A 25,546-nucleotide genomic window follows, 5' to 3' on the forward strand; every position below is an offset into this window, starting at 1 on the left:
AGACAACTCTTTCAAGAAGTTTTGCTGCCAAGGTGGAGCAGAGAAAAAAGGTGACAACCGTTGAAGAATGAGACCTGGAGGGATGATTTGTTACAGTTTTCAAGATGGCATTCATCACAGCATATTATCGCCAGGAAATTTTAACATCACAGATAAACTGTCTATTTACATACTACATGTATATATGTACTTTATTCATTTAAAAAAGGTAAGATTTCCCTCCCTACCGCCAAGAACCTGTTTTTGCTCCCTTGCAAGCAACACCGCCCCTTAATGAGAATGCATGTGCTAAATTAACAAAAAGTGTTCCAAGAGAAGAGACGAATCCAGCTGCCTGACTCTTCCAACTTTTATTAATGTAAAGAGTTCTTTTGATGGGTAAGAGAAATATTTTCAGGTACAGTGTAGCCGCTAGAGAGGTGCCAGGGAAAACAGAGCTTACAGCTAAACATGTGCTCCTACACAAAATCCTGCCATGATGGGCCTACAAGGTATCTCTATATTCTAACAGTCACACACAGGAGCACCAAACCTCAGGACTGTCCCCATGCAGAGATGGGGGTTGGGGGGTTCCAGGATAACTCCCTTCAGAAATAGCTGGGTACAGTGAATTAACAGTCTACCATTTAGAGTCAGGAAGATCTGGTGTGAATCCCACCTCTGCCATTTCCTGGTTGTGACCTTAGGTTACTATAATCATTCAGCCTCAACTGCTTTATTTATAAAATGAGACAAAGGTAGTTCCAAATGTAATTGTCACTTTTTTTTTCTTTTTTGCCTGTTTTCTCTTGTCTTGGAGACCTATCTTTCCTTCAACGTAATTGGAGTAGGGTTGACTCCATGCCAGGTACGAGAAGTAGACAGATAACCCAAGTGTGGCCAGAGCACTTATATTACCAGTGAGGGGTCTTCACTGTGAGTCATCCAGGTTCTTGGCATTTTGAGCAAAGAACTGGACAAAACACACAAATGAAGCAATGAAAGCACAGAGTTTTGAAACGAAAGCACACTCCACAGTGTGGGAGTGGGCTCAAGTGTGCTGGTTATGGAATTTTCTGGAGTTTAAATACCTTCTAGAGATTTCTCATTGGTTATCTGGTTACATCCTATGTAAATAAAGTTGTGGCCCATGACCAGTCTGATTGATTCCAGAAGGTGACCAATCAAAGGCTGAAGTGAAGTTACAAAGTTATACCCCTATGCAAATGAAGACTAGGCCCACGACCAGTCTGATTGGTTGCAGGAGGGGACCAATCAGAGTACTTTCCATTTTCCATCTGCCACGAAGAAAAAGTGGGTGGGGGTGCAAAGGAAGTAGCCTCTGATCCTTTCGTTACCTGGGCATGGAAAGTTGGGGTTTTCCTTTTGATTCCGTTCTAGGAAGTCAGCGTGAATCAGCCTTAGGCTCCCTGCTTCCAGACCCTATTCTTCCCCCTCACTTATGCCTGGCCACATTGACTGGACCGAGAATGACCATGTGACCTGAGCTAAGTCAATCAGGGACTTCCTCCTGATTGGTGGCCACTATGAAGTGCTTGGTTACCACTGTGAAGAAACAGATTGATGGTTTCTTAAAAAGTCACTAACTATAAGAAAAATAGAGAACTGTGGGTGGCATCTTTGTCATCATGCAGGGGAAGTCTTTCTAAGAATGAAGTTTATTCAGAAGAAAGCACAGCCAAGACACTGAGGAGAGACACTGAGTCCTGCTATCTATTGAACTCCTGGTTCCAGCCATACCTGAAGCTTGATACATAGCTCAGCTTGTCAGATACATGAGCCAGTAAGTCCTCCTCCTTTTCGTTGTCATGGAAGCCAATTTAGCCAAGTTTCCATCATCTACAGCTGTACAGGTTGTGACTAATACAGTATTTCACTGTTAGATATTAAAAATGCTTTGAAGTTCTAGGAAGTGTCTTTTTCTGAATGAACACTCAGTAAACGGGACTGACCCTTAGTCTTTTATGTACCCAGTGCTGTTCTGGGCATCAAGTATATAAAGGTAAGTAAACTAAAAGGTATTATGTAACATTAGCAGCTTATGTATCAGGATATGTCAACAGAGATAACTCAATTTGGGAAGGGAGGCATGGGGCTGTGTTATCCAGAGAAGGAGTTTGCCAGGCCTGAAAGGGAGGCCAGGTAATTCTAAACAGAGGCAGCAACACATATAAAAGCATGGAGGTGTGTTGAAAGAGACGACCGGGGTTAGCTGAGAAGGCAAACTCAAATGTCTACAAGGACCAAGCAGGTAACATAAATGAGTGAAACACATCAGTTGTAAGGCAACAAATGACAATGCCTCTTGGCCTCAGTTACGGGAAGACTGGAGAGAGCTGAGGGTAGTAGCAAATAGGTGACTGCAAGGCCCCTCACAGCACAGAATATAGTTTGTCCACACCATCCACTCTCACCTTCTGCCTTTAGCAAGAAGTGGGTTTTAGCTATTCACATGGCCACGTGGATAAGGACCACATTTCCCCAGCTTCATCTACAGTCAGACATGGCCATGCTGTACATTCTGACCAATAGGATGCCAGAGGAAATGATACATGTAACTTCCAGGTTGGATCTTGAAGAAAGGGACCTACTTCTCCATCCTGCTGAAGGCTGGAGCAGGCAGGAGGTGGGAAATGAAGCAGTATCTTGGACCAGAAGATGGAACCCACTGCAGAGAACAGGAAAAAACAAGACAGAAGTAGATAGTGTCTCTGACACCATGGAGCTATCATATCTGCCCTGGGCAATTAGTGCTTTGACTGTCACATGAGAGAAAAACAAGTTTCTACTTTGTTTAAGCCACTTGTTTTGGTCTTTGTTACAACAGTCAAACACGCATCTTGACCAACACTCTTATATGCAGAGGGCGGCCACTTCTTGGCTCCAAAGGATTACTGCCATGAGGAACTGTAGGCTCAGTATTGTGCATTTGTCCAATTTTCCAAGAGATCATGGAAATCTAGATTTTCTTATGATATCTGATATTTACATCCTGGCAACTAATTCTGATTTTCAGCACTGTATAGGCCAACACAACTGGTCTGGGGCCCGGTATCATTCTGGTCCACAGGCCTCTCCAAAATAACGACTTCATTGGAACAAGTAACATAACTTAGGGTAATAGAGTCCTTTGAGTTTGGGCAACACAACACAGTGCCTACAAACTCTCCTTACCCTCAAATGCAGTCCCATTCCCTGGAGAATAAGCCAGATGTGGTGGCACACACCTGTAATCCCAGCTACTTGGGAGGTTGAGGCAGGAGGATCACTGGAGCCCAGGAGTTTGAGTCTAGCCTGGGTAACATAGTGAGACTCTGTCTCAGGAAAGGAGAGGAAAGGAGAGGAAAAGAGAGGAAAGGAAAGGAAAAAGGAAAGGAAAAAGGAAAGGAAAGGAGAAAGGAAGAAAGAAAGAAAGGAGAATCCTTGGAAAATGGAATGACAAAGCCTCTAAGTCAGCAGCAGCAGCCACGGTGGGGCCTTACTTGCCCACAGCCTCACCATGTAGGGCCTCCCTGGACACCAGCAGCCTTTACCAGGATTAAACTCTGTTCCTTTCTCTTCTCCCTTTCTCTCCTTTTCAAGACTAAATAATTTCTCAGGGCTGGGTGCGTTGGAGCACACCTGTAGTTCCAGGTACTTGGGAGGCTGAGGTGGGAGGATTGCTTGAGCCCAGGAGCTCAAGACTGTCCTGGGCAACATGGTGAGACCCCAATCTCTACAAAAAAAATTAATAAGTTAGCCAGGGATGGTGGGATGTGCCTGTAGTCCCAGCTTCTAGGGAGGTCGAGGCAAGAGGATTCCTTGAGCCAAGTTCAAGGATGCAGGGCACTATGATTGCGCCACTGCACTCTAGCCTGGGCGACAGAGTGAGACCCCATCTCAAAAAAAACAAAAATTTTTTTTTTCTCAGCAGACAGGGCTAGATATTAGAATCATGAAGCAAAAAACAGCAGGTGAAAAAGGCAGCCCTCAGTTTGATATGGAAGGTCTGGCAGCCTCACCAAACAAGTTCATCCAGACAAACAGCTTCGTGGAGGAGGAGTGGGAGGTGGCATAAAGGAAGACGCAGAAGGTGCAACATCCAATGCTCATTTTGTGGGAACCACTGACAACACGGGTTATAAGAAAACAACCAAAGTGGCATCAGCATTGCACGGGGCCCCAGCTAATACTCCCCTCCACAGAACAAAGATCTTCTGGGCACAATTTCAGCTGACCCCAGCTTTCTCCTCTGGATTCAGGTAAAGCACCCATGCAAAGGTCCACGGTTAGCCACAGGCAATTACTCTAATTGCCAGCCAAGCAGTGCCAGCATGAAGGTATTGCTCATACAGGTTCAAACCACTTGCTATGCTCTCAAGTCAAAATAAACATCAGGGAAATATCCACGGCATTGCTGTTGCACAATAAGAAGAATAAAAACAATCATGTTACAGGAAAAGAAGTTCCTGTTTATAAGGCCCACTGCCCTCTAGGGAGTTGCTTCGGGTTTGGTGAGAAGTCTTTTCTCTGCAGTGCCCTCACTGAATTAAGATACACAGTTTGGAGGGAGGAGCTGGAGAGAGTTTCCCTGCACAACAGATGGAGAAGGATTTGGAGAGGAGAAGGATGAGTAATCCAGGAGGGAAGGGAGATCAAACAGAAGTGGGAGGAGAATGGAACAGGAGGTAGGTCTTTGCATTCTCCAAGAGCCTCTGTACCGGTCATCGGTCAACACCTAAAACCAACCCACCACAGGGACCAGTGAGCTTTTTACAGACACCAGAGATGGATGACAGCAAAGGATAAAGGAGGTGGGGGAGAAGGCAGAAAAGGGCAAGAGAATACGGGCTCTTTGGGAATTAACTGAAGTACATAGGAGTGGTGACTCATGCCTGTAATCCCAGACTTTGGGAGGCTGAGGCAGGCAGATCACTTGAGGCCAGGGGTTCAAGACCAGCCTGGCCAACATAGCGAAACCCCACCTCTACTAAAAATACAAAAATTAGCTGGGTGTGGTGGTGCACACCTGTAATCCCAGTTACTTTGGAGGCTGAGGCACGAGAATTGCTTGAACCCTGGAGGCAGAGGTTGCAGTGAGCTGTGGTCGCACTATTACACTCCAGCCTGGGTGACAGAGCAAGACTCTGTCTCAAAAAAAAAAAAAAAAAAAAAAAAAAAAGAAATACATGGGAGGCCTTTGTGCTTGTCAGAGATTCTGAGCAATTTCACCAATAGCTTTGACGGACGGAGAGGTCCCCATGCCATTTGGATACTATCATCTCCCCCAGAACAAGAGTTATAAGTTCTTATAATGTGCCAGTGCTAAACAATTTACATGAATTTCTATTTGATTCTTTCAATAATCGTAAGAAGTGGGTATTATTAGACATATTTTACAGATGCTTTAACATATTAAATATTTTGCTTAAGACCTCAGAGCTAATAGCAGCAGGGCCAAGTCTCAAAGCCAAGTCTGTTTGGCTCCCAATTCTGTGTCATTCTGCTCAGAAAAAGATCACATTTAGCTTGCAGAAAAGTGATTCTGGCCAGGTGTGATGCCTCACACCTGTAACCCCAGCACTTTGGGAGGCTGAGATGGGTAGACTGCTTGAGTTCAGGAGTTTAAGACCAGCCTGAGTAACATGGCGAAACCCTGTCTCCACAAAAAAACACCCAAGTTAGCCAGGTGTGCTGGTGCACACCTGTAATCCCAGCTACTTGGGAGGCTGAGGTGGCAGGATTGCTTGAGCCTGGGAGGTTGAGGTTCCAGCGAGCCGTGATTGCACCACTGCACTCAAGTCTGGGTGACAGAGTGAGACTCTGTCTTTTAAAAAAGAAAAGAAAAGAAAAGTGATTCTGGTTACATTCACTAATTATGGGATACACTGACATCCCAAGCCCCTTGATGTATGGTACTAAGAAGGACAAACATTGCTTCAGTAGGATTTCTGCCAACAATACATAACCTGAATCTACTCATGAGGAAACACCACACACACCTAATTTGCAGAGCATTCCCCAAACAGCTCACTTGGATTCTTCAAAATTGTCAAGGTCCTGAAAGACAAAGACTGAATATTCTAGACTAAAGGACACTAAAGAAACATGATGACAAAATATAATGTGTGCTCTTATGCTCTATCTTGGACAGGGAAAAAGAATATAAAGAACATTATTAGGACAATTTGGTAAAATTTGAGAATGATAGTTATACTGTGGTTATGCAGGAGAATATTCTTGTCCTTTAGAGATGCATGCTGGAATAGCTAGGGTATTTAGGGGTATGATGTCTGCAACCTACTCTCAAATGGTTCCATAAAATATGAACCAGACAGACAGGAAGGAGGGAGGATGAAGCAGGATATTTACATTTGAGAAATTACAGTGAATGTATGAGGAAGTTCACTATACTGTCCTTACAACTTTTCTTAGTGCCTTGAACTTTTTTAAAATAAAAAAAATTAAAGGAATTCTGACTTCAATTTCTGACACTGTGACAGACTGGGTATCCTCCCAAATGAAACAAGTATGGGTAAAACATGATTTTTTTTTTTTGAGACAGGGTCTCACCCTGTCACCCAGGCTGGAGTGCAGTGGCACGATCACTACTCACTGCAGCCTTAACCTCCTGGGCTCAAGCAATCCTCCCACTTCAGTTTCCCAAGTAGCTGGGACTGCAGGCATGCACCACCACGCCTGGCTAATTTTTGTAATTTTTTGTAGAGACAGGGTCTCACCACGTTGCCCAGGCTGGTCTCAAACATGATTCGTCTATCTCAGCCTCCCAAAGTGCTGGGATTACAGATGTGAGCCACCGTGCCCAGCTAAAACATTTTTAAGCATGTTGCTGAGCTGGCATGAAAAGAAAATATCCCAAGAAGCCAAACATTAAATAAAACAAGAATCCTGGGAGTCATCAATGCCAAAACCAGTTTCCACCCTGAAAGTCTGTTAAACCTTGAGGACTCTTGAGCTTCCATCCTTTTTTAAAACCACTTCAAGATATAATGCATACGTCATAGCATTCACCTTTTAAAAGTGTAGAATTCAGTAATTTTTAGACTATTCAAAGAGGTGTGCAACTACCACAACTATCTGATTTCAGATGATAACATTTTTATCATCCCCAAAAGAAACTCCACACCTATCAGCAATCGCTCTCCATTCCTCCCTCTCCCAGCACACGCTAACGCACTCACCTACTTGCTGTTTCTACGGATGGGCCTATTCTGGACATTTCCCATAAATGGAATTTGACAATATGTGGCCTTTTGTGTCTAACTTCTTTCACTTAGCATAATGTTTTCAAGGGTCATCAATACTATAGCATGTATCAATATTTTATTTCTTTTTATTGCCAAATAAGATTCCATTGTATGGGTATTCTGTTTATCCATTCATCAGTTAGTGGACAATTGAGTTGTTTCTACCTTTTGGCTATTATGAATAATGCTACGATGAACATTCATGACCTTGAAAAAGCATGTATGTGTGTATATGTGTGTGTGTGTGTGTGTGTGTGTGTGTACAGATATACATATAACTTGGGATACTTTCTTTTCATGCCAGCTCAGCAACATGTTTAAAAATGTTTTAGCTGGGCACGGTGGCGCACATCTGTAATCCCAGCACTTTGGGAGGCTGAGATGGGCGAATCACTTGACCCCAGGCATTTGAGACCAGCCTGGGCACGTACACACACACACACACACACACACACACACAAACATACATATATTTGTTCCAATTTCTCCACACCCTTGCCAATACTTGTTACTATCTTTTTAATTGTAGCCATCCTTATAGGTATGAAGCCGCATCTCATTGTGATTTTGGAATGTATTTCTCTAAATGTCTAGATGTCTAATGATGTTTAGTATCTTTTCATGTGCTTATTGCTGTTTGTATATCTTTGGAGAAATATCTACTCAAATCCTTTGTCAAGCTTTCATCTAGGTACAGGGTGTTGGGAGACAAAGCAAAGGGCCTATTTAAGGAGAAAGTCTAACAGGAAACCACCCATGTACAGTTGGGATCTTAAAAGGCCATCCCTTCAATGTGAGGATGGACAAGAAATTAACTCAGTGTCCAGAGGGAGCAGCAAGATAACTTCAGTATCTCAATCTCGGCAATGAGTGGAGGGTTAAAAGATCTCCCTTTCAATTTATAACCACACTTATTCTCTCATTTGGGTTGGGTCTGAGTCTATGTAGGCCATAAAGAACACAGTAGATCTGGAAAAGTTCAAGAATTTCTAGAAATGTAAGAGAATTGAAATTCAAAATCCAATGATACATTAAACAGCTAAAAAAAAAAATGATTAAAATTGAAGTTATATAAATAACTAAAATGCAGCCCAGGAACCCAGAGTTGAAAATTATCAGTTTAAAAGACACGGAAGATAGAGTCTAAGGATCTAATACATATTTAGAGTTTTAGAAGTAGATGAAATAAAATGGGAAAGACAATATTCCCAATATTTTAAGAGATAATGGCTGATAATTTCCCATTATTGTTGAAAGAGTAGTAATTAGATCTAAGAATCTCAATCAAACCCAAGGATAAATAAAAAGAAAACCTTAGCTAGGCATATCATAATGAAGCTGCTGTATACAAAGACAAAAAAACTTTTAAACTAAAGTAGCTAAACTTAAAAAAAGAATGGCAATCTGCAATTCTGACTGCCAGCATCAACAACAACCATGGAGACCAGTAAGATAGAAGAATGATACTTTCAAATGCACTGAGACAAAAATAACTGCCAACTTAGAATTCTATAACTTGTATAATTATCTTTCAAGAATGAGAAAGAAAAAGATTTCCAGAGAAAAATGGGAGATGTGAGGTGTAAGAAGGAACAATGAGCAAAGATATAAGGCAACTATGTGGGTTGCGAGTAAAGCTAAATTGTTGACTATGTAAAACAACTAGAATGCTTAATTTGTAGGTGGAAAAGTAGCTAACACTAAATAACAAGAAAATACTATAAATTGTGAAGAATGTTATCTGATTTAGAGTTCTGAGGTCTTTGTATTTGTTTAGGAGCAGGATAAAAATACTGTTTAATTTTAGCCTGTATAATAGACTAAGTATGCATGTTAAGACAGCTAGAGATCTACTAAAAGAATACAGCATAACTTCCAAACAAACAGAAGAAAGGGAATGAGAAACACACACAAACAAAGTTAATCAGTTCAAAAGATGGCAATCCAGGAGGCCATCAACCTAGAAGGGGCAAATCATGGTGCATTCATAAAATAAAATATGGTAAAACTTTAAAAGTTAAGGAACAACAGCTACCTATGTCGAAATGGAAAACACTCAATGATGAATGGAAGAAGCAAGTCAGAGAAGGAAATCCCATGTGATTCTGTATTCCGTAAGATGTAAAATGATGCAAGGTAAACAATACTTGGAAAATTTTGAACTTTATAGAATACAGAATGCGGCCGGGCGCGGTGACTTATGCCTATAATCCCAGCACTTTGGGAGGCCGAGGCATGCGGATCACCCAAGGTCGGGAGTTTGAGACCAGCCTGACCAACATGGAGAAATCCCATCTCCACTACAAATACAAAATTAGCCAGGCGTGGTGGCGCATGCCTGTAATCCCAGCTACTCGGGAGGCTGAGGCAGGAGAACCACTTGAATCCAGGAGCAAAGGTTGCAGTAAGCTGAGATTGCACCATTGCTCTCTAGCCTGGGCAACAAGAGTGAAACTGTCTCAAAAAAATAAAATAAAATAAAAAATAAATTAAAAAAAGGATACAGAATGCATACACGCTTAAAAAAACAAAACAAAACAAAACAGGATAGTGGTTACCTCTGCAGAAGAGGGCAGGGGCTACAAGGGGTCTCTAAAATATCGTAATGTTCTATTTCTTTTTTTTTTTTTTTGAGACTGAGTCTGGCTCTGTCGCCCAGGCTGGAGTGCAGTGGCCGGATCTCAGCTCACTGCAAGCTCCACCTCCCGGGTTTACGCCATTCTCCTGCCTCAGCCTCCCGAGTAGCTGGGACCACAGGCACCCGCCACTTCGCCCGGCTAGTTTTTTGTATTTTTTAGTAGAGATGGGGTTTCACCGTGTTAGCCAGGATGGTCTCGATCTCCTGACCTCGTGATCCGCCCGTCTCGGCCTCCCAAAGTGCTGGGATTACAGGCTTGAGCCACCGCGCCCGGCCCGTAATGTTCTATTTCTTAACCTCAGTGGCTGCGTATGGTTACTTGTTTGATCATGATTTAAAGTCTAGGCCAGGCCCAGTGGCTTACATCTATAATCTCAGAGCTTTGGGAGGCCAAGGCACGAAGATTGCTTGAGGCCCGGAGTCCGAGACCAGCCTGGACAACATAGTGAGACCCTATCCCCACACACAAAAATATTTTTTTAATTAGCCAGGTAGCTTGGTACGGCGGCTCATGCCTGTAATCCCAACACTTTGAGAGGCCGAGGCAGGAAGATTACTTGAGTATAGGAGTTTGAGACCAGACTGGGTAACACAGTGAGACCCCTGTCTCAAAAAAAAAAAAAAAAAAAAAATTAGCTAGGCATGGTAGTGCAAGCCTGTAATCCTAGCTACTCAGGAGGCTGAGACAGGAGGATTGCTTGAGTCCAAGAGTTCAAGTTTAGAGTGAACTATGATCATGCCACTGCACTCCAGCCTGGGCAACAGAGCAAGGCCCCATCTCTTAAAGAAAACAAATTGTATATGGGTTTTAGTACTGTATGATATTTCACACAAAAAGTTTTAGTGAAACAAAGAAGGAATCTCAGTTCTGGGGGCACGCAGAAGACATCAGTTATGTAAATCTGCAACCTAACTCTTGTGGACTGACCTTTCTCGTACCCTGGGAGACTGGAAACATAAGCGTCAGCTCCCACCTGAGCTCTTGTTCCACAGGCTAGCCGCTAAACCAGCCTGCTAGTAACCAGTGACCTAGTTAACTGAGTTTGGTCTTCTACCTTTCACAAAAGCAACCTAATCACATAAAGGGAAGTTTAAAAATCTCACATTAGCTTCCCAGGGAGGTATGAACATTAGTTCATGATCTGAAATGTGAATAAAAAGGAAAACTGCTCAATATTCATGTCACAATTAAAAGGAATCTTAGACATAATTTCCAAAGCATAAGCTAGTAGAATATTAAAAAACCTGTTATAGATCTCTTTAGACATCTCTCTGCCTGAGGAAATTCCCTGAGACCAAAAGAAGGTCAGAGCTTCGAAGAACACAGACATTTCTCCCCTCTGAAACTAAAGTTGCAGGGAGATTAGCTGACAAGCTCTCAATATTGTTTACCCTGAGACTGCTGTGAACAGTGTCAGGCAACATAACTGCCTTTTGTCTCTAAAGGTGATTTATCTGAGAATATCCCTTCAAGCCTGCTCAGTGTTTAGTGCTTCAAACAAAGTGATCTTTGATGCTTTTCAGTTTTTGATTGATGTAGATTACTTGTTGCATCCTTTAAAACCTAAATTTAAAGATTTCTGTCCTACCTGAAACCCTTTCTGGAAACAAGGCAGGTTAAAATACACAATAAAGATCCCCATTTTCCCCACAGAAAGCGGTACCTGTTATAATTAGATTTTGAATAGATGAAGGAAAGGGCAAGGCAAGATAAGGCATGAGATCAGAGCTTTGCATGTTTTCCAACACAGGTCATTAAACTCAGACCTCTGGAAAATTGACTACCCCATGGTTTTTTAGGACTTCTTTGAAGAAAGTCTATAGGAACACAAATCAGTGGAATCTTCCCACTCTACCTACAAAGCTGGCATCACTCATGACGGTGTCTAGATCATTCTACTAATCATTTACGTGGTCTAAATGAACTCGTTGTGTTCAAAGTTCAAATAAGCAGGTCTCTGTGGTTTTTAATATAGCTTTTAAGCTTTCTTTAGTTACAGGTATGATCCTAATTCTAACCCTAGTATATACCAGAGAGGCTAAATTCTATGTTCCCGCTCACTGCTGAGTGTGTGAAAACTCACTAGAAGCTGATATGACCACTCATTCCAAACACAGCCTGGTCCAAGCAGAATTAATCTACAATATCTAGACCGGCTGATAAAAAAAAGGGAAGAAATAAGCCTATAGTAACCCAAGAAATAAGCTAATATTTACCTCTGAGACAGAGCTTCGATGTATTTTTGCTCACTTTATCTTCTACTAACATGTGACATCGTCATTATCTTTCTCATTATTACAGATGGAAGGTCATGAAGTATCAGGTCAGTTGTAAAGGTTACATAGCTAGGAATCAAATGTGTGTCTTAACTGAAATAGGGCAAGTCCTTAGGATGTTTTAGAAGCAACACAAATCACAGGTGGCCTTCCACCTCCAACACAGTGACCCAGGTAGAATCCAATGAAGTGGATGTAGTAAATACTCCATGTGGATCCACTCACCTCTGCCACATTCCCCTTGCAGTGTGCCTTACTGCTCACTAGAGGCTGGAAAGCTGGACCACAGCTCGGGTTCCACACAATGATGTAGCTTCGGCAGGCACACCCAACCTAGACTTAGAAGGAAAAAGACACCACCATGGCCCAAAGGACATGCTTTGGATGCCACTATGTTCCTGCTGGCAGATATAGCCATGGAGGTGCTTGTTTTTCTGCGTCAGTCCACAGAAAACTGAAATCCCAGCGTCCCATTCCTTGCTTCATAGTGTTGAGAGGCAAGTCAGGGGGCAGCCATTTGGTATCATGACCCACAATGGGGACAACAGACATCCAGGACCCAGCAGACATGAGAGTAGATCCTGCTTCCTCGCCTTCCTTCTGATGGCAGGCCAGTTCCGCGGTATGATTCCAGTAGGTGCTCCTGGAAGCTCAGCCTAGAGCCTGCTCCTCCAACCCTACCAAAAATTTTGGAAGCCAACTAATGATGCATAATAAATCCCTTGCAGCTTCAACCAGCTACAGTAGACTGACATCTTCAGTTGAACTCTAAGACAATGAATATTCTACTTTCCCATGAAAGGGGCATATTACTAGGCTGGTACCATGAATCTCATGGGTGTGTACAGAGGATGGACAAGCAAATCAGATGGCATTTGTTTCACGCCGAACTCCACAAGGGTGTGGTTGACTCATTCATGTGTTATTTAAGAACTGTTTCCTCAAATCAGGGCTCAACTAGAAATGGAAATGAAAGAAAGAAGGGATTCCCCACAACCTGGGACTGGTTTATTATCAAGTGAGATAATGAACGTGAAAACCCTTTAAATGGTAGAGTGTTTCTCTAAATGTATAGGCACCTTCCTAGAAACAGTGCTACTCAATCTTATCAAAAACAAACAAATGGTATTTTCCCGCCAAATTTTAGATTTAACTCTCTCTATGGGGTGAATAAAGGACCAAACACCTACAAGGAATAAATGTCTCTTGAATTTCACCTCAAATTTGAAAACTTGAGTTTTTCCTACTATAATTTAATATCTTTTTAAGCATATTTTTCTTTACATGTCTTAAATCCTGTAATTGATCATTTGTTTCAACAAACATAGAAAAGTGCTATTTACCACTATATTCTAAGGGCTAGACACATAGTCTGGCACACAGTAAATATTCAACACATTTTTATGACAATAAACAAGATATGCATTATTAATTTGCACTGTAAAACTCATAGCATTTTGTTTTCTTAAGTTTTTATTCTTTTTTCTTTTTTTTAAGAGACAGACACAGTCTCACTCTGTTGCCCAGGCAATCCTCCTGCTTCAGCCCCCCAAGTATCTGGTACTACAGCCATGCACCACCACACCTGGCTCATTTTTAAATTTGTTGTAGAGACATGGTCTCACTATGTTGCTCAGGGTGGTCTCAAACTCCTGGCCTCAAGCAATCCTCCGGCTTTGGCCTCTCAAAGGGCTGGGGTTATAGGCGTGAGCCACTGTATCCAACCTTCATAGCATTTTAGACTGGAAAGACCTTGAAGAACTTAAGAATCAATACTAAGACATAACCTGAGACAAAGAAATAGCTGAAAAGTTTCCCTCTTAGGAACTAGAGTAGTATAAAATGATTTTCCCAAAATTAATCTATGTGTCATATAAAAATCCAATATAATCTGACAAAGGAAAGGAGGCACCAGCAGTGACTGTGAAAAAAGTTATAAAGGTCAACTTGAAGAAGAAACATATAAACATGTGAAAATTGGGGGAAAAAAATTTAAAAATAATCACAGCTGGGATAGATTATCCTATCAGATATTAACATGTAATCTAGAACTAACATGGAAACAAAGAATAGAACAGACTAGAAAGTGTACAGTTGAACCCAAGCAGGTACAAGTAGTAAATGAAAAACAGAAAGCAATCCAGGTAAGGGAATATACAATGAATTTACCAATATGAAATGTTGGGACAACTGAGTAGACATTTGAAAACAAAATTAGAGCCCAACTTTATATTTCTGCTGAAATGCAGTTCAATATTAAAGTTAAATATTTTAAAGCACAAGAAAAATATAGGTAAAATATTAATGTATAGTCCATTATATTTAGCTTTGTTAGTGAGATAGTACTTTCTTTTTTTTTCCAATGACCTCTGAACTTTTTATTGGCCTCCTGCTCCCCAAAGGGCACCCTGCTTCTGCTGGCTTAATGTCTCAGAACTTTGGTGTCATTGGTCAGATACCACTTTGCCATCCACTATCCGGCGGGTGGTGGTCTTTTGGATGGTTTGCATGGAGTTGCTGCTGTAAAGGGCATCACCAAGACTGAAGTCCTCGCCGTCTTCCAGCAGGCAGTGGTAGGTGGTAATCTCAGCCTCCAGTAGACCTTCATGTTCAGCACAGCCTGGTACTCCTGGGCCTGGTGCTGTCCCTCTGCCCGGGTCGGTGCCAGCTCGGACTCCAGGTGCAGCAGGATCCCGTTGAGCTGCTCCATCTGCAGCGTGTAGTGGGCCTCCACCTCCCTCAGGCTGTTCTCCAAGCTGGCCTTCAGATTTCTCATGAAGTCCAGGTCAATCTCCAAGGACTAGACTGTACCTCTCAGCTCCGTGAGCGGCATCTTAGCAGCTCCAACCTCAGCGGACTGTGTGGTGACCACTGCGGTGCTCTCCTCAGTCTGCTGAGACCAGTACTTGTCCAGCTCCTCTCAGCTCTTCTGAGCCAGCTCGTCATATTGGGCCCAGGTGTCTTCCATGATCTTGGCAAGGTCCTGAGATTTGGGGGCATCCACCTCCACGATCAACCCAGAGCTGACAATCTGAGCTTGTAGGCCTTTTACTTCCTCTTTGTGGTTCTTCTTCAGGAAGAGCAGCTCCTCCTTGAGAGGCCTCGATCTCTGTCTCCAGCTGCAGCCGAGTGACATTGGTGTCATCAATGACCTTGCAGAGCCCATGAATGTCATTCTCCACAGACTGGCGCATGGCCAGCTCTGTCTCATACTTGACTCTAAAGTCATCAGCAGCAAGACGGGCACTGTCAATCTGCAGAACAATGTGGGCATTGTCCACAGCATTTGAGAAGATCTGAGCTCTCAGGTCTTCGATGGTCTTGAAGTCATGGCTCCAGTCTCTGACTTGGGGTGCCTTCTTCTCCAGGTGCTCCTGGATTTTGCTCTCCAGCCTCCGGTTCATGGTCTCTAGGCTCCTCACTCTGTCCAGGTAGGAGGTCAGGAGGTCGTTCAGGCTTTGCACGGTCTCCTTCTCGTTCTGGATGCCTCCCATTCCTGCCAGACCCCTGGCTGTCCCCGCGGCCAGGTCTCCGGACCCCATGCCACCCTGGAAGCCGGTGGAGCGGGACACAGCGATTTGGGAACCAGAGCCCCCCGGCATCTGCAGAGATGCTGGCTGTGCTGCTGACTGGCCGGATGCCATAGCTGGGCGCCTGGACAGAGCCCAGGGACCAGCAGTTGGTGGAGAAGGTGGAACAAGTGGTGAAGCTCATGCTGTCCGGGGACGGGGGTGAGGGGAAGCGAGGAGACAGAACTCAGGCTTTGCTGACATGTTAGTGAGACAGTACTTTCTAAGGATGATGTCCAACATGGGGAAGACAGTAAGACTGAGAGATCTGAAGATAAACTTTAGATTTTGTAAATAAAATCACTATGGCACTTTGGGAGGCCAAAGCGGGAGGATTGCTTGAGCCCAGGAGTTTGAGAACCGCGCAGCAAACAAAAAAATAAGCCAGGTATGGTGGCATGTAACTGTAGTCCTAGCTACTCAGGAGGCTAAAGTGAGAGGCTCACTTGAGCCTGGGAGGTCGAGGCTGCAGTGAGCTGTGATTGTGCCACTGCACTTCAGCCTGGGTGAGAGAACAAGACTATCTCAAAAAAAAAAAAAAAAAAAAAAAAAAAAAACCCGTAAATAAAACTAAGAGATAAGCTAGAAAAAATATTCACAACAAAGAGGGTCAATATTCCTAATAGACGCTAAAAATATCTATAAGTGAATAACAAAACTACTGAACTTCTTTGTAGCTAGACCTGTATGTTGACCTCTTTATCCTTCCCAAATTCCACTGAAACATCTCCCACCCCCAAATTAAAAAAATACGTAGTAGTGCTGAAAAGCTAGAAAAAGCAGCAACAGCAGTCTGGAGCAGAGAGAACTTCCTGGAAGGCACTTCAGAACAAACCAATGATAATCAAGGGAGTTTCTTGTCTGCAGCTCTGGAGCAAAAAATAGAGGACCTACTAAAAAAAAAGCAAGCCTCCAAACACTCTCAGATAAGCCAAGGATTCGAAGCAATAACCAAAATCGGAGAAGGAATGAGTCAAGGGTAATCTGCTAGGGAGTACATTTAAAGACTTAGAAACTACTGAGTGAATTATCTTCCCCCTCCCTGCAGCAGCTACTTCTGGAAATAGCCCCCAGGATAAAGATTTGAGATTTCCAGATGCTTCAACAAGCTATTTGCACACATCATAAGAAAGCCTATGCAGCTCCACTACCCCTAGTTTCCCCCTCCCAGGCCTGTCAATATTTCCTTTCCTTTGAAAAACCACCAGATGCAGATCACATGATAAAAACCCGTCTTCCCTGCCGGGGTACGGGGATTCTCACTTAAGGTGAGCAAACAGGCTCCAGTCATTTCATCTATGATTACAAACATGGACAACCATTAATCACCAAATGACTGAAGAAAACAGCACAGGAGAAGCAACAGATTCAAAAAGCAGAAGTGGTCTCTCAGTAACAAAGAAAGTACACTCAAGATCCTTACAGTGATTCAATAAAAAAGAGATCAGACTAAAAGCAAACATTTTAGAATGACTAATTGTTGGGAATCAAAACTATCAAAGCCATAATAAAGCAATAGATGGGTTGAAAGGCAGAGCATACTTAACTGGAAATCTGAATTTGGGCTTAAAGTGTAATTTTTCTAGAAAATTACATTCTTTGCAAAGTACAAAGACAAACATGAAAGAAAAATTAGGAGATATTGAAGATAGTTTAATCTGTCCTGGAACTCCTGGATTGAATTAAGATTCCTTTAAAGGAGAAAACAAAGAACCAATGCAGAAAATAAGAGAAATTTCCCTATGCTGAAGCTAGATTTGTATAGTACTTATAAAGAGCCCAAAAAGTGACGAGGAGGACAAATAAAGAATGCCTTTCCAGGCCAGGTATGGTGGCTCACGCCTGTAATCCCAGCACTTTGGGAGGCTGAGGTGGGTGGATCACTTGAGGTCACGAGTTTGAGACCAGCTGGGTCAACATGGCAAAAACCCATCTCTACTAAAAACACACAAATTAGCCAGGCATAGTGGCTGCGCCTGTAATCCCAGCTACTGGGACATAGAATTGCTTAAACCCAGGAAGCAGAGGTTGCAGTGATCCGAGATCGTGCCTCTTCCAGACATATAGTAGTATCTAGGGAGATATCGCCATAGATCCCTAAAGTTATGGAAACAATTTCAAAAGCTTCTAGGGAGGGAAAAAGACCATTTAGTTACTTAAAAGGAAAAGAGAACCTGATTCCCACAGAGGAGTGGATTTGAAGCCCAGCGAAAGCTAGCCCTCTGACAAACATTATAGAAGTTACAATTTACCACAATAGATGCAAGGAACATATTCTCAGCAGGTAACACCAGGAATTATCAGGCTAGAGCTGTCCTGAGAGAAGGGCCTTGTCACCCTGAGTCCTCTCAGATTAGAGTGAGGGCAGGGAGAGATCCCACCAGGACTTGGGAAACTCCAAGGAAGGCCTTAACAATCTTTTATTCCAAACCACATCAACCTGAAGAAACTTCCCTGTAATTATCTTACATGGTTACAAAACTGCCTTTCATAAGCCATTTCTCCTGTATATAACACCGCCATTTCACCTACAATTCATTGCTACACCACCCGTGTACATTTGCATGGGTAGTAGTACAAGACATCATTCACGCAAGACTCTGCTGCAACAAAGTCTGTGGGAATGTACATTCATGAATGGTCAAGGCCTGGTAGATACTGAGACTAACAGGCCTGTTTAGATACTACCAGACCATCAAGTCTCTTATTAACAACACTGAATGCAGCCAGGTACAATGACTCACACCTGTAATCCCAGCACTCTGGGAAGCTGAGGCAGAAGGATTGCTTGAGCCTAGGAATTGGAGACCTGCCCGCGCAACAAAGTGAGACTCCTATCTCTACAAAAAAAAAAAAAAAAAAAAAAAATCCAGGCATGGTGGTGCACACCTGTGGTCCCACCTACACAGGAGGCTGAGGCTGCAGTGAGCCATGTTTGAGCCATAGCATTCCAGCCTAGGTGACAGAGTGACACCCTGTCTAACAACAACAAAAAAAATCAAAAAACAAAAACCACTGGATGTTAGAAGACAATGGAACAATATCCTTAAAGAATTAATTTTTAAAAATTGTCTTGGCTGGGCATGCTGGCTCATACCTGTAATCCCAGCACTTTGGGAGGCCAACACAAGTGTATCACTAGAGCCCAGGAGTTTGAGACTAGACTGGGCAATGTGGCGAGATCCTGTCTCTACAAAAAAAATAGCTGGCCATGGTGGCAAGTGCCTGTGGTCCTAGCTACTCGGGAGGCTGAAGTGGGAGGATAACCTGAGCCTGGGGATGTTGAGGCTGCAGTGAGCCAAGATCATGCCACTGCACTCCATCCTGGGTGGCAGGGTTAGATCCTGTCCTCACCCCTCCAAAAAAAGAACTGAGTAAAAATTAATGAAATTTTGAGATCTACAGTTTTATACTAACCAAATTATTAGTCAAGTATGAAGGTAAAAGAAGATGTTATGGATGTGCAATGATTCAAAAAGTTTACCACTTTCAAACCCTTTCTAAAAGAATTACACAAAAAGGTATCTCCAGCAAAATGAAAAATCAAGAAAGTAAGTGACACAAAAAATAACATGAAAAGTAATATCGTGAACAAATTTAAACTTGTGGTTAAGTCTAAATAGTTGTTCAGTAATACGGGTGGAAATCTTAAGATGACTGCCAAGCAATGATTCCTAAGAAATCATTTTTTAAAAAGTAGTACAGGGATTGTAAAATGGCACACGCCCTTTGAAAAATAGTCTGGCAGTTCTTCAAAGAGTTAAATGGAGAGTCACTATATGATGATAGCAATTCCACTCTTAACTGCATGAAATATATTCAAGAGAAATAAAAATATATATCCACACAAAACCCTCTACATAAATATTCTTAACAGCATTATTAATAATAGTTAAAAGGCAGAAACAACCAAACGTCCATAAACAGATGAATAAAATGTGGTATTTCTACACAATGGACTATTAGTTGGTTAAAAAAAAGAAATGAAATACTGATACATGCCACAACATGGATAAATCTTGAAAATACTATGCTAAGTGAAAGAAGCCACAAAAAGAAGTCAAAGAAGACCATATATTATAGGACTCCCTTTATAGGAAATGTCCAAAATAGGCAAATTTATGGAGACAGACAGTAGATTAGTAGCTGACTAGGGCTGGTGGAGGGAGGATTTGGGAAGAGATGGAGAATATATGTTAGTGGGTATGGGGTTTCTTTTTAGGGTAATGAAAATGTTCTAAAAGTAGTTGTAGTGATGATTGTACAATGCTGTGAATATTCTAAAAGCCACTTAGTTGTATACTTTAAATGGGTGAACTTTACAGTATGTAAATTATATCTCAATAAAGCTGTCATTTTTTTTTTTTTAAATCCAGAGAAAGTTGGCTGACATAAAGTACATGGCCAGGAATATGTAAGGAGGAAAGTGTTGTCCTTTGAATGGAATCATATAATTATATATCTTGATTAATTATCTGGATATTTAGAAAACTATTAGCTTAAAATTTGGGTAAAAAATTTAAAGTAACTCCAAACAAATAGAATTTATAACTTTAAATCACTAGAGGAAAAAATAAGGAAAACTAAGAATTCTAAATAATCACAATAAATATAAATGTGTTAAATTCCTATATTGGAAGACAAGTTCTCAGACTGGGTATAGAAATAAAATCTAACTATATGATACATATAGAAGATGTACTTATAACAAGATGACAAGGAAAGGTAAAAAATAAAAGGGGTGTCTCCTTTGGAGGACATGAAGTGTTTTGGAATTAGAAGTGGCAATTGTACAACATTGTAAATGTAGTAAATGCCACTCAATTGTTCATTTTAAACTGGTTAATTTTATGTTATACAAATCCCACTCAATTAAAAAATAAAGGGACAAGGCCAGTTGCAGTGTCTCACGCCTGTAATTCCAACACTTTGGGAGACCGAGGCAAGTGGATCACCTGAGGTCAGGAGTTCGAGACCAGCCTGGCCAACATGGTAAAACTCTGTTTCTACGAAAAATACAAAAATTAGCTGGGCGTGATGGAGTGTGCACCTGTAATCCCAGCTACTTGGGAGGCTGAGGCAGAAGAATAACTCGAACCTGGCAGGCAGAGGTTGCAGTGAGCTGAGATCGTGCCACTGCACTCCAGCCTGGGCAACAAGAGTGAAACTCCATCCTCCCCCACAAAAAATAAAAAATAAAAACATAAAGGGACAAGCTGGACACATTAGTGCTCACCTGCAGTCCCAGCTACTTGGGAGACTGAGGTGGGAGGATTGTCTGAGGTCATTAGTTCAAGGCTGAAGTATACTATGATTTCACCTGTGAACAGCCACTGCACTCCAGCTTGGGCAACACAGCAAGAACTGGTCTCTTAAAAAAGAAATTGGAGAAATGCATGGTGAAAATAAATTACCATGATTAGTTTAAAAAGATAAAGAGGCTGGGCACAGTGGCTCACGCCTGTAATCCCAGCACTTTGGGAGGCTGAGGCAGATGGATCACCTGAGGTCAGGAGTTTCAGACCAGCCTGGCTAACATGGTGAAACCCTATCTCTACTAAAATAAAAATACAAAAATAGTTAGCTGGGTGTGATGGCAGGCAACTGTAATCCTAACTACTAGGGAGGCTGAGGCAGGAGAATCACTTGAATCTTAGAGGCAAAGGTTGCAGTGGGCCAACATTGCGCCAACTGCACTCCAGCCTGGGCGACAGAGTGAGACTCTGTCTCAAAAAAAAAAAAAAAAAAAAAAAAAGATAAAGGGGCAAGAAAATAAATAAATGCTATAAAAAAAGCTGGTCTGACAGGATTAGAATCAGACAAAATGCAACACATCAAAGGAAACTAAGGCTGATTTTACATATGCACATAGCCACAATATCCCTAGATATGATATTAATAAATCAAATCCAAGAGTAAAAAACATTTAAATTCAATAGTTTATTAAAATCATATAACTAAGTAGAGGATATCCCAAGAGTACAAGAATAATTCAACATTAGGTTTCCTAATACAGTTCACTACATTAGCCAACTGAAATAAACAAAACTCAAATGATCACCTCAATAAAAGGCACTTCCCCACCAAAACAATCCTATCTCCTAGCTCCATTCCCATTCCTACTGCTCAAATCATTCCTAATTAAAAAGGGGACACAGTTAAACTTCCCTTCCTTAACTCAATAAAGAATAACAGACCCTACAGTTAAAACAGTTCTATCATTATAATACTGGAAATATCCAATTAAAGTTATGAGCAAGGCAAGGATATCTACATCATCCCAATTATTTGACATTATACTGGCAATCTTAGTCTATGCAATAATGGAAAAAGGTATAAAAAGAAAATGAAAACTACCTATATTCAAAAAGTATGAGAATAACTCTAGATAGCTACACACAAGACAAAAATTTAAAAATTAACAGCTTTCTTATAAATCACAAATGATCAGAAATGAGTGAAATCCAATTCATTTTTGACAAATCTCATTTATCAAAAATTGAAAATACTTAAAACTGAGTAAGAAATGCCTAAGATTAATCTGGAAAAAACTGAGCACTTTAAGAACATAAAATAACCTGAATAAATGAAGAGATACAACATTCCTAGATGGTAAGACTCGATAATAGAAAGTCAACTCCTCAAATTAGTTTATAAATATAATGAAATCACAATCCAAGTTGAAATGGAATTGAAGAAACACTGATTCTAAAAATCACCTTAAATGTTAGTATAAGTATACAGCAACAGCAAAGAAACAGAAAATCTTGTATGGCTTACCCTATTGAATATTAAAATATATAACACTATAATAATTAAAAGGGCCTGGGAATTCACACAGGAATAGAACAAAATAGGGTTAAGAAATAGTTCTGCATATAAGGAAATAAAATATGATTAATAGTGATGCAATTGGATATCCACTTGGGCAAAAAAGTAAAATTCTTACATTATACACACAAGAAGATCTTCTTAAAATTTAAGATGGTAAATATTTTTATTGTATTTTTTCTGAGATAGGGTCTGGCTCTGTTGCCCAGGCTACAGTGGCAGCACGATCATGGCTCACTGCAACCTCCACCTCCTTGGCTCAAGCCATCCTCCCACCTCAGCCTCCCAAGTAGATGGGACTACAGGCACACGCTACCACGCCCAGCTAATTTTTGCGTTTTTTGTAGACACAAGGTTTCATCATGTTGCCCGCACTAGTCTCAAACTCCTGAGCTCAAGCCATCCACCTGCCTCAGCCTCCCAAAATGCTAGGATTACAGGTGTGAGCCACCACACCCAACCAAAAAAGTAAATATTAAAAAAAAAAAAATTATCCTATATTTTCTTCAAGTATTTGTGTAACCTTGGGGCTGGGGAAGCCCTGTTTAGCTAAGTAATGCCCAGAAGGCTAAAGGAAGATAACAGTTTATCTTCATAAATATTTCATACAAATTAGAATTTCTGACAAAAAAAGTGGCATGAATAGTAATAAAAAGTAACATGTAGCTGGGCATGGTGGCTTAGGCATGTAATCCTAGCATTTTGGGAGGCTGAGGCAGGTGGACTGCTTGAGCCCAGGAGTTCAAGACCAATCTGGGCAACATGGTGAAACCCTGTCTCCACCAAAAATACAAAAAAATTAGCCGGGTGTGGTGGCGTGTGCCTGTAGTCCCAGTTACTTGGGAGGCTGAGGTGGGAGGATCACCTGAGCCCAGGAGGTTGAGGCTGCAGTAAGCAATGATCACACCACTGCACTCCAGACTGGGCAACAGAGTGAGACCCTGTCTCAAAAAACATAAATTAATTAAAAATAGATGTCTAATAAGCATATTTAAAATGTTCAACTTTAATGATCACAGAAATGCAAATAAAAACAATTTGCTCTTTTTCACATGTCCAGGCTCCCCTGAATATTATTTATAGCTGATGTTCTCTCTGACCAGTTGGTGCCCATGCCAAATTGGTTTTAATTATTCCAAATATCTCCTACCCCAAACAAGTTGGCAAATATCTAAAGAAAATTTGAGTATTTGCAGAAACAAATCTTGTTATATGCTGAAACACCATTCGAATGCAAGCTGGTATGAACTTTTTTGTATAACTTGGCAGCAACACCAAAAGCCTTAAAAACATATGTCGAACCACAAAATAATTATTAGAACTAGTAAATTAGGTTGACAAAGTTATAGAATACAAGAGAAAGGATATAGAACTCATTTGGAGGCTGGGCATGGTGGCTGATGCCTGTAATCCCAGCAATTTGGGAGGCCAAGACAGGTGGATCATTTGAGCTCAGGGGTTTGAGACCAGCCTGGGCAACAAGGTTTGAAACCTTGTAATTTTTTTGTATAAATTTTTTATATAAAATAAGAGAAATAAAAACTCAATTGGAGTTCTATAATCTGGCACTGAACAATCCAAACATGAACTTAAGAAAATACTTCCAATTGCAATAGCATCAAAAAGAATAAAATACTTAGAAATAAATTGAACAAAAGCGCAAGACATGTATACTGAAAATTACAAAATATTGTTGAAAGAAATTAGAGAAGACCTAAATAGATATAAAGATATCCCATGTTCATAAATTATAAGACTTGATTTTGTTATGATGGCAGTACTCACCAAATTGGTCTATAGATTCAACAGAATCCAGACTGAAATCCCAGCCACCAGGTTTTCAGTAGTTTGTTTTGGCACTGTAGGACAAGCTGATCCTAAAATTAATTTGGAAATGCAAGGGGCCCAGAATAGCCAAAACAACTTGGAAAAAGAACCAAGTTGGAGGACTCACATTTTGAATTTCAAAACTTACTACAAAGTTACAGTAATCAATACAGCATGGTACTGGCATAAGAGTAGAGATGTGCATCAATCAAATATAACTGAGAATCCAGAAACAAACCATCATATTTATGATCATTTGATTTTCAATAAGAGTGTCAAGATAATTCAATGGGAGTAAAACAGTCTTTTAATAAATGGTGCTGGGACAATTGATATCCATATGTGAAAGATTGAGGTTAAACCCTTCCCTCACATCATAGACAAAAATGAACTCAAAATGAATCGTAGACCTAAATATAAGACCTACAACTTTTAGAAGAAAATAGAGAATATCTTTGTGACCTTGAATTAGTCAAAGTCTTCTCAGATATGACATCAAAAGCACAAATGACAAAAGAAAAACTATAAAAATTGGACTTTTTCAAAATTAAGAACCTTTGCACTTCTAAGGACATCTTCAAGAAAAGTGAAAAGATAACAGACAGAATGGGAGAAAAATATTTTCAAATCATATATCTGACAAGGGATTTATCCCAGAATGTGTAAAGAACTTGTACAACTCAACAATAGAAGACAAATTAATCCATTTTTAAAATGGACAAAAGCTTTCTGAAGAAAATGTACAAATGACCATTAAGCACATGAAGATTGCTCAATATTGTTAGTCATTATGAAAATGCAAACCAAATCCACAATGAGATACGATCTCACATTCACTAGGATGGCCAGAATCAAAGAAAATAAGCCTTGACGAGAAAGTGAAGAATTAGAACCCTCAAGTTGCAGCAGGGATTGTAAAGCAGTACAGTCCCTTTGGAAACAGTCTAGCAGTGCTTTAATTTTTTTTTTTTTTTTTTTTTTCCTGAGGCAGGATCTTACTCTGTCTCCCAGGCTAGAGTGTAGTGGCACAATCTCAGCTCACTGCAGCTTTAACTTTCCTGGCTCAAGTGCTCCTCCCACTTCAGCCTCCTGAGTAGCTGGGACTACAGGCACACACCACCATGCCCAGCTAATTTTTTGTATTTTTTGTAGAAATG

General features: G+C 41.1%; 1 protein-coding gene and 1 pseudogene across 2 annotated transcripts in view; both read right to left on the minus strand.

The window, feature by feature from the left end:
- CMTM8 (CKLF like MARVEL transmembrane domain containing 8) overlaps positions 1–25,546 on the minus strand; it is a 130,394-nt gene that overhangs the window by 95,613 nt on the left and 9,235 nt on the right. The window lies entirely within an intron of this gene.
- LOC126948059 (keratin, type I cytoskeletal 18-like) lies at positions 10,168–20,212 on the minus strand (annotated as a pseudogene). The gene has a single exon (XR_007723326.1). The product of XR_007723326.1 is annotated as a keratin, type I cytoskeletal 18-like (transcript).

The sequence above is a fragment of the Macaca thibetana genome, chromosome 2 (assembly GCF_024542745.1).
Source record: "Macaca thibetana thibetana isolate TM-01 chromosome 2, ASM2454274v1, whole genome shotgun sequence".
Taxonomy (NCBI): domain Eukaryota; kingdom Metazoa; phylum Chordata; class Mammalia; order Primates; family Cercopithecidae; genus Macaca; species Macaca thibetana.